Here is a 13703-nt window from a genome sequence, read left to right on the forward strand (position 1 = left end):
TGTTCATACAGAGAATAATACAATAATAACACAAGAATAAACTCTGTATTTCTCGTCCTCACAATTGTAAACCTATTTTTACCCCACCCGGTAAATAACTGATCCACCCCAACCCCTGCTTCCCTGCAGAAGAGCGCGGTGTAACAGAGATGATCAGTTACAACCACACTGCCCCACCCACGCCTGTGGCAGCATAACCCGCAGTCATCTGCAGCCTGAGGGTCATCTCGCCATACCCTGTGTGCTCCATCCAACTGCCCTTCAGTGATCATAAATGGTGTGGTTTTCAGAAATGGAGGACCACTGGAAATAAATTTTAGAGCAATGCTCATGTTTAGATGCTTCCAGTGACTGAATTATGCCCACAATATCCAGAGCAGATGCCTGTAGTCTACCCTGACGGTTGCTCATTCTTGACTGCAGATAAGGCACCGGCTCGACTAAACTAGAGCTGCAGGCCCTTCCACATGAGTAAATCTCAGGTAACTGGCTACTTCCTGTCGTAAGCACAATACCCATCCATTTATTTGGAAGGATTTCGAGTCATTACCAGGAACATTAGTTACTGGAGTATGTTAGGTAACCATGTCCTCAGGGGGAACGGGATTCACTGGGCTTGCCACCGCACACCAAGTGGCCTGTTCAGACCATTGTCACTGTGACATCTCCTCCGTAAGGTTCTTTGTCTTCTTCCTCCATTCCTGGCTGCTGTCATTATGTGCCTAGAGTTACCAATCCTCCCAACACACCCTCTGTTTACTGCTGCTAACTGGCTGTGGGCTGGAAAGCAGTAAAGCGAGGCCTTGTTAGATTCGTTTGTGCAAGACGGGGACTCATGTTGGGCAGTAGGCCTTTAGGCCACACCCGCTCTGCTCTCCCACCATTCAGTAGTTGTGGGCTGGAAGCCCCGTCCTTCCATTAGCCCGGTGCCTGCACATAGCAGCCTCTCACTACGTGTCCATCACACACGTGCATGAGTAAGATGCATGAGCTCTGTGAGCCCAGGCCCACCTCAGGGAGGCGTCGGCTAACTCTAGGGCTGGGCCATATTCTGGATGGTGGAGGTGCACCAAGTAGACCATGAAGTAGGAAACCAGAATGTTCCGCCCTTGAACAATGTGGGACCAGAGTGCACTAGGAGTTCTGTTTTCGCATCACCCCTCATTGGTGAGAACCTGTGATCCGGGAAAGCGCCCAACCAAGGGCATACCTGGCAGAGCTGCACTGAGTGTTGAACTGAAGGACACTTTAGTTTCAAAACATCCCAATCAAAACCAGTCAAGGCACACTGCTGTAAAAAGGTTTACTTAACCCCCAGGCCTCCAAAGGCAATGGAAGTAGCTCTTTAATAACGATTTGTTTCTTAAATTAGCCAAATGAAAATCTGAGAAATATTGGGGGGAGAGGGGGGGAGCCCACCTTGAAACAAATTGTACACATTCCCTTCACTCTGCCCCCAACAGAAAGGGCAAAGCTTCACCTCTTTTCCTCCAATCCTTGGGGTTGAGGGATGGTTCTTTGCCAAGGACCATTCCCCACGAGTCCTTGCTCAGAACTGGTTGCTCAGGCCTCTGGGGCAGGCACACAAGGAGGCTGGCGCACCCCAGAACCCACAATACCACTCCTGGCAGCCTCCCCTACCCTCAGGGGCAGCCCTCGCCAGTCCCTTCCCAGCGCCTTCGTCCCATTCCCTTGCCCTGTTGGCTCTCTAACATGCCTTTCATTCAATTCCATCTGACTCAAAAAGACATTCATGAAGCAGCCACTAAATGCAAGGAATTGTGCAGGGGGCTCACACCCAGGGGATGAGGAGGACAATAATGTGTGTGTGCTGGCCTGCTCAGTCCTCTCCCAGATCCCAATCTGGTAAGACCAGTCTTACTTGCTTTTCCCCTGCTAACTTGAAAGTCCCATTTGTTTAGTTTTGTAGCCTGGTATCTGGCATGAGTGTATGCTCAAATCAGTATTTGAATAAGTGGATATGTAAATCAGACAGACACACCCCACAATAATCCTAAAACATAGGTTTCTAATGAGTAGCACAACAGAGAGCAAACAGTACCCCCCAAAACAAACACATACCCCCAAAACCCAGAAGTGAGATACAGACTTTCTTGGCCAGGGCTTCTGAGGGGGCGGGATCTCACCGGCATGGAGCCAGGGGAAGCATACGGCTTAGACAAAGGCCGTGGAGTAAGTGGACCTGGGAGGCAGAGTGGAGGTGCTGGTGGGGTAGCTATATGAAATATTTACACACAGATTGGTTTAATAAACTCAAAATCAGGTGTAATTATTTTCCTTTGGCTTAGAGAATAGGATAATCCAAATACTCAAAAAAGTAAATGAATATTTAACATTTTAATACATGTAGTATCATGTTGGATTGCTGTCAGGGGGGGCTGGTCTGGTATCCTCTTGAACTTGCCCCAAACATGGGCTTTGCACCTAAACTAATTTTTACTAGCTAACTCAGTAAATAATCACTTAACTTAACAGGCCCACCGAAAGAAGGCAGCATCTTTTCTGCTATTTCTACCGTAATTCTTCCTTGAAATTCATCCTAAGGAGTACATCCATAACCTATGGCAGTGATGGGCCACCTTTTGAGCTTGGTGTGTCAAACTTCACCAAAAAAACTGAGCATAACTCGGGTAGTGTGTCACTTTGAGGAAAAAACTGACTCCAAGACTCTAGTCGCAAATGTTTCATCCTCAGGAGCAGCAAATGTTTCATCCTCGGCATGCGGCCGCGTGTCATCAGAAATGGCTATGCGTGTCAGTGCTGACATGCGTGTCATAGGTTCGCCATCACTGACCTATGGTTTCAATCCTGTGGTCTTAAGAATATGGTATTTGCCTCTTTAAAATCTTCTCCCATATCCAAGGAATTGACTAAAGTATCAGTGTTCACAGGCCAGCCACACAACTTCAAAGAACAGATGGGCTTTAAAAACAAATTTGATCATGTAGGAAATTAATTTATTTGGGCTAAAATTATCTTAATTTGTTGTAAGAATCCAAAAGAACTATACATTTTATACCCATTTTAGGTGATTCTCAGAAAAACAATGAATGAACCATGAATTCACTGTTTGAAATGCCTCATAATAAATACAGGATGAGTCACTAAACGTTTTTCAAAGGGCGTGGTCCACAGGAAAGGTGCCTTATCTGCATTACAACCTGCCAGCCAAGGGAGGTGCCCAGACAGGCAGAGCGCTCTGGCTTTACCCGTGAGCTTACATTGTTTCTCCTTTTGCCTGTCATACTTAACCTCCAACAAAAATTTTAAAAAGTAAACTATTGCACCCCCAAACCAAACTCTATAACACATTAAAGTTCATTGAGGGAACCAGGAAGTGGGAAGTTAAATGTGCCTTTTTGACTCCTAACTGGTCACCTTCTTATAAAACCCATCCATGCATGTACCCACTGGGACTCCTAACAAAGGGTCTTCATTTCAGAACAAAGTCTGGTTTTGGCCAGGCTAACAGTTCCTACACTTACTACAACTGGCTCCTTTACCACCTCCCAGCTTTCTAGAACTATTAAAAAATACACACTCCCACATAGAGGATGATACAATGTGTGACACAGACACTGGGGATCTGTAGAAACTACGGCTCATTTGGGTAACACATTCTCCTTTCCCTTTTTATAAATGTGCTCTACCATGTGTTGCAACAATGAGAAAGATTAATGAGACAACTTTAAAACAAGACCACACATAAGATTAACTGTTGAAAAACAATCACTATCTGAGTCAGACTTTTAGAGGGGGAAGAAGCCTCAAAGACCATCTACTGCATTTCAGTCAAACTCTTGTTTTACGTAAGAGAAAGTCCATTTGAGATTTTTCTCTGAAACAGGGGTCCTCAAACTTTTTAAACAGGGGGCCAGTTCACTGTCCCTCAGACCGTTGGAGGGCCGGACTATAGTTTGAAAAAAACTATGAACAAATTCCTATGCACACTGCACATATCTTATTTTGAAGTAAAAAAACAAAATGGCAAAAACACCCGCATGTGGCCCGCGGGCCGTAGTTCGAGGACGCCTGGCCTAAAACATCAGTTTAGACAAAACATGCAGTGCTGTCTGCAGGAGTGGAGATGAACCCCAACATTAACTGAATGGCTATTATGACTGCAGACTCAGAAAGCAGTTCGTTTTAATTCTTACAATAGCACAGTAGCTTTTATTATTCACTGTATAGATAGCGGTGCGGAGGTTTTGGTTAATGTTCTCAAGGTCATATAAAGCGAGGGAGTAATAAAGCCAGAATTCAAAACCAGCTGCTTGTCACCATAGACCACATTTTGAGCATAGCACAAGGCTGCTCACCCCCACCCACCACGAAGAGAGGAGGAATGGCCAAGCAGGAGACAGGAGTGCCACTTCCTATCCCTCTCACGCATTTGATGGACCTGAGGACAAGTCACTTCAACTTAGCTTTGTCTTCATCTCTAAAGTGAGTGGGAAGGCCTAGATCTCCAAGCTGTGATTTTTTTTTTTATTTAAAAGCCCAAGAAATGGACTCTAAGCAGACTTTCCTCCCACTAGCTACTGGGAACCTATAATGCCCATTCTTAAAAAAATAAAGAGCACTCTTCCTCCGTGAGTCATTTTACTCTGTCAGCTGTCTCTTTCATGAATCATATTTCCACTAGGCTAGCTGACCTCTTCCAAACGCTGGTCCAGCCTGTTCTATAGATGGGAAAAAAAGGAAGCTCAAGCACTGGCTGGGTGGCTCAGTTGGCTGGATGTCCCGTACACCAAAAGGTTGTGGGTTCGATCCCTGGTTGGGGCGGGAATGGAAGGCAACTGATCAATTTTTCTCTCCCCATCCCTTCCTCTCTCTCTAAAAAAATAAAAGAAGCTCAAGGAGTTAATCGATGTTATAAAATGTTAGGAAGGTTGCTAACTTCCTCTCTAGTTCTAATGAATGGTATCTACTAGTTGCTTCTATGCCATGGCTTGCATTACCTCCTCCTTCCAGGGAGTCTGCAACCCAGCAGGAAATTTTTTATAAAGGCAATAATATATTACTGACCTAGCTACCCAATTAATATTTGTCAATGAGTGTGATACTCAGTATAGGAACCCTTTGTAAGTCACACATTTTGTGCTCTAAGGTGGGGGGCCTGGCTGAACACCAGCCAACATTTAGAAGACTGATCCTGATTTAACTTAGGAAGTAGAAGGGCTATAATGCCTTAGCCAGGGGTCACCCTAAGATTGAGTCCCTAAAATCTGCTTCTGCTGAGGAACACTTCCTGTGGGGCCAAGTTCTAGCACACTGCTTCTTCTGAGAGAAAGCCCATGCGTGCTAGACAGAGACCAACCAGCAAAGGTTCCCACCTAAGGATGTTAAAAATAGCACCCGACACCACATGGTACCATGTGCAGACATGCAGCCACTGTGACATCACCCAGAAAAGGCTTGGTCTTTTTTTTAGGAACAAAAAGCAAATGTGCTTGGAGGGATCTGAAAAAAGACCTAGAAAAGAGAGTGAGAACAGTTATTGTAACTATACCAGGTTTCACAAAGGGATTCTATTTGAACAACCAATGGATCAAAGAAGAAATTAAAGAGGAAATAAAAAAGTTTCTTGAGACAAACTAAAATGGAAACATAATACACTAGAAATTGTGGGATGATGATGATGATGAAGAAGAAGAGGAGAAGAGAAAAGGGAGGAGGAGGAGGAGAGAGAGGAGGAGGAGGAGGAGGAGAAAGAAAAAAGAAAAGACCACAAATAAACAACCTAATTCTATGCCTTAAGGAACTAGGAAAAACAACAACAACAACTGAGACCAAATTTAGAAGAAAGGAAAGAATAAAGATTAGAGCAGAAATAAATAGAGGACAAAATTGACAAACCCTTAGCTAGATTATCAAAGAAAAAGGAGAAAGGACCCAGAGCAACAAAATTATAAAGGAAAAAGGAGACATTACAATGAATACAACAGAAATTCAAAAGGTCATAAGAGGCTGGTATGAACAAACTATATGCCAGCAAACTGGACAACCTAGAAGAAATAGAAAATCTGAATAGACCAATTACAAGTAGAAGACTGAGTTAGTAATAAAAAACCTCTCCCAAAAAGCCCAGGGCCAGCTTCACTGGTGAATTTTACCAAACATTTAAAGAATTAAAACCAATCCTTCTCAAACTCTTCCAAAACATTAAAGAGGAGGGAACATTCCCAAACTCATTTTACAAAGCCTACATTATCTTCATACCAAAACCAGAAAAGAACACTACTAGAAAACTACAGGCCAATATCCCTGATAAATAATAGAGCAAAATTCTCTATAAATACTAGCAAATCGAATTCAGAACATATTAAAAGGATCTTACTCCATGACCAAGTGGGACTTATCCTTGGGATGCAAGGATGGTTCAACATACACAAACCAATCAATGTGAACCAGAAAATAATCACATGACCACCTCAATAGATGCAGAAAAAGTATTTGACAAAATTCAACATCCATTCATGATTTTTAAAAAATTAACAAATTAGGCACAGAAGGAACAGATAGCAACATAATAAAAACTATATATTAGAAGCCCACAGCTAATATTATACTCAATGGCAAAAGGTTGAAGGCTTTTCCTCTAAGATCAGGACCAAAGACAAGGGTGATCACTCTCATTACTCCTATTCAACATAGTACTAGAAGTCCTAGTTAGAGCAATCAAGTAAAAAAAAAACAAACAAGTATCTGAACTGTAAAGGAAAAAGTAAAATTGTCTCTTCACAAATGACATAATTTTCTGTATCAAAAATCCTAAAGAAGCAACAACAACAACAATGTTAGATCTATTCAACAAAATCAATAAAGTTGAAGTATACACAGTTAACATATAAAAATCAGTAGCATTTTTATACAATAACAAATTTCCTGAAAAAGATATTAAGAAATTGACCCCACTTACAATAGTGTAAAAAACAATAAAATAGTTAGGAGTAAATTTAACTAAGGAGTTGAAAGACCTCTACTTTGAAAACTATAAGACACTGATGAAAGAATTAGAAGAAGACAGAAATATGCAAAGGTATCTCATGTTCATAGATTGGAAGAATTAATATTGTTAAAATGTCAATACTACCAAAAGTCTTCAATAGATTCAATGCAATCCCTATCAAGATTCCAATGGCATTTTCTACAGAAGTAAAAAAAAAAGACACTCCTAATATTTACATAAAACCACAAAAGACCCCAAATAGCCAAATAAATCCTGAGAAAGAAGAATAAAGTAGGAGGCATCACACTTCTGATTTCAAGCTATACTATAAAGCTGTGGTCATCAATACAGTATGGTACTGGCATTAAAACAGACAAATAGATCAATGGAACAAAATCAAAAGCCCAGAAATAAATCCAAGCATATTTGGTCAACTATCATTTGACAAGGGAGCCAAGAATACTCATGGAGAAAAGACTGTCTTTTCAATAAATGGTGCTGGGCCAATTGGATAGTCACATGTAAAAGAATGAAACTGGACCCATATCTTATAGCACTCATAAGAATTAACTCAAAATGGATTAAAGACTTAATGTAAGACCTAAAACCACGAGAACCGCTAAAAGAAAACATAGGAATAAAGCTCCTTGACATGAATCTTGGTAATGATTTTTGGATATGACACCTAAATCACAAGAGACAAAAAATAAGTAGGACTACAATCAAACTAAGAAGAATCTGCACAGCAAAAGAAGCCATCAACAAAGAGAAAGACAACCTATGGAATGGGAAAAACTATTTGTAAACCATATCTAATAAGGGGTTAATATCCAAAATATATAAAGAACGCAAATAACCCAGTTAAAAAATGGGCCAAGGACCCAGAGTAAAATCTGTGAGTTCTTCTGGGAGGCTATGCCAAACAGAATGCAGGTGGCGTGGAGTCAAGAGGCCAGAATTCTACTCCCAGTCCTGCCAGTCATTTACCTTATGATTTTGGGCAAGACAGTTACCCTCCCTGGGCCTCAGCTTCCTCATCTATAAAACAAGCGGGAAGATTGAGCTGACTGCTTGGGTTCCTTCTTCAGGGCTGAGATTCTGATTCCCCTCTTCTCTGGAACAAATTCAATGTTTCCTTTGTTAATTTCTTGGATTTTTATCAAAAGCATCCCTTAAATTCCTTTCCCCATTCTTCAATATATTTTTTAAAAACCATCTATAAGTGTTAGCAATTTTTCTGAACATGTTCAGTTTTTTTTCAATCAAACATACCATTTCCTTTTGTACATTCATTTATTTTTTTTGTCAGAGTAGAAAAGCACTATCAAAATACATCACATTGCCGAAACCGGTTTGGCTCAGTGGATAGAGCGTCAGCCTGCGGACTCAAGGGTCCCGGGTTCGATTCCGGTCAAGGGCATGTGCCTTGGTTGCGGGCACATCCCCAGTGGGGGGTGTGCAGGAGGCAGCTGATCGATGTTTCTCTCTCATCGATGTTTCTAGCTCTCTATCCCTCTCTCTTCCTCTCTGTAAAAAATCAATAAAATATATATAAAAAAAAAATACATCACATTTACAAAGGGGTAAAAGAGAAGCCTTAAAATCCCAAGTTAAACATGACCATTTTTCAATGTTTAAATACTTGCATATCTAGGATCTGTTCTAAGTTTTACAACCTGGAAAGATATGCATTTGAGGGTAATATGAGGCTTAGGGAGGTTAACTGACTTGCTCTATGTCACAAAACTAGTTAGTGGCAAAGTACAGATCATTGGCGTGGATGCCCAATTGTCTTGCCACCATAGATCCTTATCTTCCCAACCAACCTGCCCTTCTAGATTCCCTGCTACTATTTCTTGGCTTAGAAATGTATACTTTGTACATAGCAAAGTTAAAACTTATCGCAACGGGACTGGACTTGTCCCACTAGGCTCATTTTACCAAGGTGAAAAATTGATTCCATCCAAAGGCATTCCATCCCCATGGACCCTGCAGAGGAGACATTCATATCTCAGGTACCAAGAAAGTCCAGAGTTCCATCACCAAGTCTCTACATACCAGGAAGTTATGTAGAGAAGACTGAAAAGATGTGGTTTGGAGAAGACTGAAAAGATGTGGTTTTCCTGGATGAATGACTATTAGGTGTGGCATGCAAATGGAGCCTTCTCACCTTCACAGCTCACTGCACCTTCACAACCAGATATGACCTGGCCCTGTGTCTCTGGAAATCTGCTTCCAGAGAGGAAGGCAAAGGATTAAAAACGTAAAAACAGGGAGTAACTAGAGGAAGTATGTAAGCAGACTCTTTTTTTCCCTCCCAACAGGTCAATATCCTGACATCACTCCCCTATTTCTACTTCAGATTCTGTTACTTTCTATGGCTATCAGGGTGTGTATGTGTTTAGATATTTCCAGATTTGCTAATCACGACATGTGACCCCCTTTTCTCACATATGCCCTAATGCAAGACAAAGGAAGCACGCTGGCACCCTCTCAAAATGAAACACATTTGTGAAGACCCTTCCGCTAAATGAGAATAAGTTTTATCCATGTATTCCTATCAATTTTTCTATCAATGTGATCATAAGTTATTTCTAGAGCAGCAAGACAGACACAGGCCTGCTGGCTACATTATGACAGGTTATTTATATTGAATATTCTTTAAGACAAAGTACAGGCATAACAAATGCATAGCACTTAAAGGAAACAGATCTACAGAGAAAACAGCTCACACTTTGCTTTTCTGGGGTGCTAGGCTAATTGTGAAAATGCAAAGGAAAAAGACCTAGAATTTGGCTATTTCTTTTAAGACTGGGAATAAAATGTTTGTTCCTCTGCTGGGCTTGTAGGAGCTTTCTGCAACTTCAGCACCACGGACTCTGCCCCGAAGCTCCTGTGATCGGCTTTTACTGCTTTAATGAATCCCCCCCGCTAGGTTTTTGTTGCCCGCTGGTGGCTAGCAGCAGCTCTTTACCTCTCGCCCTTGATACCTGGCCAGCACAATTAGCACCTTATTATAGGCTGGCCTCTTGTCTAATTACCACGAGTCTCAACTGAGCATTTTACTTTATTGTCTTGTTCATGCACTAGTTCAAGTGCCTGGACTCTCCAGCTATAAGTCCTGAACTTCTTTTAGGTAGGCATGTGTTTTCAGTTTACCTCTTCAGTCCTTGAGCACACTACTCATGAGCATGCAAACAACTACTTCCTGTTTGTCTGAAGAGCTTCTAGAAGTCTATTCTGGGTGTAAAGCACATGGTTGGAATTGGGTCTCCATTCCTATCTCAATCCTCTGTACCACATCCATTGGCCCGCTCTGCAGCTGAGGGCTCTCCTCAGCTCCTTTGGGTTAAGCTCTACTCAGTCTTTTAGATAAGGAAAAAGGTGTGTAACCTTATCTAAAAGGTGTTAGACATAGGAATTTCTCATTAGCACCACATTCTATGTTCCCCTAGAAAAAAAAGAAAAAAGATTTAAGAGATAGGAATTTATGTTTGAACAGACTCCTTGCTTTTAACATTAAGACAAACTATAGCTTACAGGGCAGTTACCAATTCCATTACCAACATAGGCCTCCTTCAGCAAATACTCCAGTGAATGTAATGGGGCCTGGGGGCAGACTGCGCAAAGGGATGGTTAGGTGTACAAGTATGGGAGCCAGATTACCTGGTCTCAAATCCTGGCTCTGCCACTTACTACCTTGATCTAGACCAGTGGTCGCCAACCGGTGGTCCGCGGGACCATTGGTGGTCCGCGAGGTCCGAAAGGTTGGCGACTGCTGGTCTAGACAATTAACCTCTCTGCACCTCAGTTTCCCAATCTGTAAAACAGAGATAGCAGTAGCTGTCTCATAGAACTCTTATGAGAACTGAATCAGATAATCTTTATAAAGTGTTTTAAAACAGTTCTTGGCACATAATAATCACTAGGTAAGTTTGTGTTAAACAGAATTAAGAGAGCACAGAGATTTAGAATAGAGACCTACAAAACAGTGTGCTCCCCAAAGAATCTGACAGTGATGGAAAAATTAGCTGGTTTAATAGAATGTGCTATCCCTGGCTTCTTGATTTTCTGGCTAACATAAATTCTTTAAATTGTTTCAATAAACCAAAAAAGAACTCTGAATTTATGGGTTTTTAAAATGTCTAATGCTTGCCCTAGCTGGTTTGGCTCAGTGGACAGAGCATCGGCCTGCAGACTGAAGGTTCCCAGGTTTGATTCCAATCAAGGGCATATGCCTGGGTTATGGGCTCGAACCCCAGTAGGGGGCGTGCAGGAAGCAGCTGATCAATAATTCTCTCTCATCATTGATATTTCTATCTCCCTCTCCCTTCCTCTCTGAAATCAATAAAAAAAATGTATTTTTTAAAATGTCTAAGGCTTTATCACAACAAATGGGATGAAAATGTCCTGGTGGCATTGAAGTAGAACAATGAGGGAAGGTGTCATTGTTTTAGTAGAGAATTCAGAATGAACATTCTACTGTTTCTACCTCTCACCTACTTAGCCTAACATGTCTGACATCATTCATAATATTATTTAGCAAATACTGCCAACCCTTCTCCATCAAGGAACTTTTAGTCAGTTGTCAGGGAAACAGTTCAGAGACGTTCTATATTTTTAAAGATTTTTATATAGAGATGATTCCATGGTATCCAAACTCAGACTTTCCTTTCTGTATCTTTTCTGATCTGTCCATTTGCTTCCACTTTTTAAATCTCCAGTGCTCTTAGATATCCTAGCTACTAAGAGTCCGCATCCAGGGTCTCTCCTTTCTGAGCCATCTCGAGCACAAAACACCCCTTTTAATACCAGCAGTCCCTTGTCATTTCATCCCAGAGTTCCTCGCATGGAATCCAGGCGTCCAACCACACACAAAGGCATCTATGTGCCACAACAGGTGGGGTGCCTCTGCTTTCATTAGTAAGGAAACCCTTCCAGCGTCACCTTTTCAATTTCCCTGGAGGGCAAAGTCCTTCCCTGCAAGCTATCTTCCCTGTCGATGCACCTGTAGAGAACTATGTAGAGACATAAGAAACAACCAATGTCTAGTCTACTAAGAAGTGATCATCAACGTATTTTGGGGACTCAGCAGTTTAGTGCTTAACAATGTGGGAGGGTATTTTCTTTCTGTACCTTCCTCTGACCCACCTCCCTATCCCACTGTGCTCATTAGCGCCACCATCATAGCTCCTAACCACCAAGTGCTGTGGTTACATTGGCCCTAGCGCCTTCCCTCCTGCCCGGGGAATGTGTCTGGGCAGAAGTTGTGTTTCATTTGTCTTAGGGTTACAAAGCTAGCCCAAAGCCCATCCATAGTAAGCTCCCAATAGTTATGATCTGTGTGAAGATAATGCCTGCAAAATACCAAACAGTTTTTTGGGACGATCAAGCCATCTTGTTTTGAAAACAAGAAGATTCTTCAAAAAATGGGACATTTGGACCCAGTTGGGTTGGTTGGGCGTCGTCTATGCACCTGCATCTATTACTGGTCAGGGCAAGTGCCTGGGATCCCTGCTCAGGGAGCATGCGCAGGGCATGGGATGGATGTTTCTCTCACACATAGATGTTTGTCTCTTCCTCTTCCCCTCCCTAACCCCCTTCTTCTCTCTAGGCATGTCCTCTGGTGAAGATTTTTAAAAAGAGGGGGTGCATTTGGAAAAGTTACCAGATACCCTCTTTGCTTCTTTTGGTTAACTTTCCTGCGTTTATCCACATGGCTCCTTTAAAATCTGTACCATACCCTGTTTGCCCCGCCTTAATGGGCTCCTTCAGTGACCCCATATTCACCTTGCAGGTATCCTTTCTGGATATCCAAGGCCCATAGTCCTATACGGCCATCGCCTGGACTGTTCCCCCCCCCCCCCCCCCCCCCACACACACCTCTAAGCAGCTGTCCACAGCTCCCAGAATCACCCCATTCAGCCAGGGTTCCCAGCCAGCCACCGCTGGGAAGCGCTGGGGACGCCTGGGCACTGCGCCGCTCGTCAGCGCGGGTTACCAAGACTCTCCTCCACCCGGGACAAGGGGATCCTGCAAAGTCCTGGGTCAGCGTTAGGTAAGCCCGAGAGAGCGAGAGCGGAGGATGGGAGAGGAGAATCCCCGGGGTGGAGTGGGGACGCCTCGGGACTCACACCGGGTCCGGACCCTACCCACCAAGAACAACCTAAAGCGGGCTCCATCGCCTCCTCTTTTCAACCATCCCAGGGACCAGGGAAATGCAGGAACAGGGTGGTAGGGGAGAGCGAGGAGACAGCCCCCCCACCCCCGGGCCGATCACGAAGTCCCCTCCCTCACGCGGGGTCTCTCTCTCTCTCTCTAGCACATGACCGGCTACTTCACACGCACACGATCTGCTACTTCAACTCCAGCTCTGAGCACACTGCGCCGCGCGCCTCTCCCACGGAGCCCACCGGCTCCGTCCCGGCCCGCGCCTCTCGCCTCACCCCGGCGTTTCCACCCAACCCCAGTTCCGCCTCCCAACTGACCGTGAAGTCGGAGGCAGTTCCCCAGTCCCAGGCCCCTAGTGAGGCTCCCGCCGCAGCCGCCGTCGCCTCCCCCTGCAGTCCCCGACCTGGGACCCGGCCTCGGGCCGCAGCGATGGCTCCCGGGCACGAGGCGCCGCGGCTCCCTGGACTCGGCCAGACACCCGGCGGCGCACAGGAGAAGCCCATGGAGCTCCCGGCTCCGGCGGTGGCGCCTACAGGGGCGGCCGCCGCGCAGGTTGATG

At 43.8% G+C, this 13703-nt stretch overlaps 1 protein-coding gene across 7 annotated transcripts in view; it reads right to left on the reverse strand.

Annotated features, from left to right (window-relative positions):
- ZDHHC3 (zinc finger DHHC-type palmitoyltransferase 3) overlaps positions 1-13703 on the reverse strand; it is a 46770-nt gene extending 33067 nt beyond the window's left edge. For 3 of the 7 annotated variants that reach the window (XM_054729964.1, XM_054729965.1, XM_028131664.2), the window contains exon 1: positions 13462-13702. The gene's annotated coding sequence lies outside the window, so the exon portion shown is untranslated. Of the gene's footprint in view, positions 1-13461 lie in introns of all 7 variants that reach the window. The other 4 variants (XM_054729963.1, XM_054729962.1, XM_054707995.1 and 1 more) reach the window with 3 other exon arrangements.

Source organism: Eptesicus fuscus, chromosome 18 (genome assembly GCF_027574615.1).
Source record: "Eptesicus fuscus isolate TK198812 chromosome 18, DD_ASM_mEF_20220401, whole genome shotgun sequence".
Taxonomy (NCBI): Eukaryota; Metazoa; Chordata; class Mammalia; order Chiroptera; family Vespertilionidae; genus Eptesicus; species Eptesicus fuscus.